Source organism: Plasmopara halstedii (assembly GCF_900000015.1).
Source record: "Plasmopara halstedii genome assembly, contig: Scaffold_816, whole genome shotgun sequence".
Lineage (NCBI taxonomy): Eukaryota > Oomycota > Peronosporomycetes > Peronosporales > Peronosporaceae > Plasmopara > Plasmopara halstedii.
Genome location: NW_020187732.1, coordinates 1623817 through 1624979, shown reverse-complemented (window position 1 = coordinate 1624979; position 1163 = coordinate 1623817).

Below are 1163 nucleotides of genomic sequence, written 5' to 3'. Positions count from 1 at the left end.
ATACGTCATGTGTTGTGTCGCTCCCGAGTCAACCAACCACACACAGCTTGACTTGGCAACACACGCAGCATCACCAACCGAAAATAAGTAGTTGCCAGAATCATCGATATTATGCGCAATACTCGCACGCTGCGGTCGTTGTCGATCGGCATTCTCGCGGGTTCGCTTGGGACACTTGGCAATCCAATGTCCATGTTCCCCACAGTAGTGACAGGAACCATTCGTTTTTACTGGCGCTTGTCGCCCTTTGCCTCTTCCAATGTCTGTTGAAACAAACGCTTGACCTTGTCCGTGCGCGGCTCTCTCGATACCGCCACCTTGTTCTTTACGCTTTATATCCTCGTGTAGAAGCCGAGACGTCACTAGCTTTTTACGACAGCGAGTCCACTCTTGACTCCAGCACCGTGATAAGAAGCGAGTAAGACTCATTGAGACTTCCAAGAAGCCTGATCACCAAGTCGTCTTCGCTGACCGGAGCTCCCACAGCGTCGAGCTGCTCCGCAAGCGTCTTAATCTTGTTAATGTGCTCCAGCACGTCATCATCTTCACTCATCATCTTCGTGAAGAAGCGTCGACGAAGAAACAGTTTGTTCGCCAAACTTTTCTTCTCGAAATGTGACTCCAGATGTGACCATGCATCCTGCGCGCCGTTTGCTGAGCGGACCAAAGGCAGTTGCGAGTCCTACATCGCGAGACAGATTTTCGCCATAGCCTTGCGCGACTTCCTCTTGAATGTCGAGTTGACGCAGTGCTCAAACTTGACCTCCCCGGAAACAACTTCCTACAAGTCACGTTCCTCAAGCACCATTTGCATCTTGAACTTCCAGGTGTGGAAGTTTGATCCGTCGAACTTGTTGATGCGGCTGGGGGCGGAAGGATCCATTGCGAAGGCGAAGTCGTAGTCGGGGGCAGAGTCTGTGGGGCTTGGGCTCAAAACCTAATGAAAAGGTACTTGAGCACTAGATGGCAAAATGCAAAGTAAGTATATTAAAGGGCCTTAGTTTGCTGCGCTACCTCTAAGCCTATCTCAAATATTCTACCAAATATTCTACTGGATTCTATACTGGATTCACGTACTTTTATGCGCTTGTGGATAGCCTCTTCGCTGGATACTTCACTACTTGGATAGTCCATGAAACCGCAACTAGCGCCATTCGCCTGTA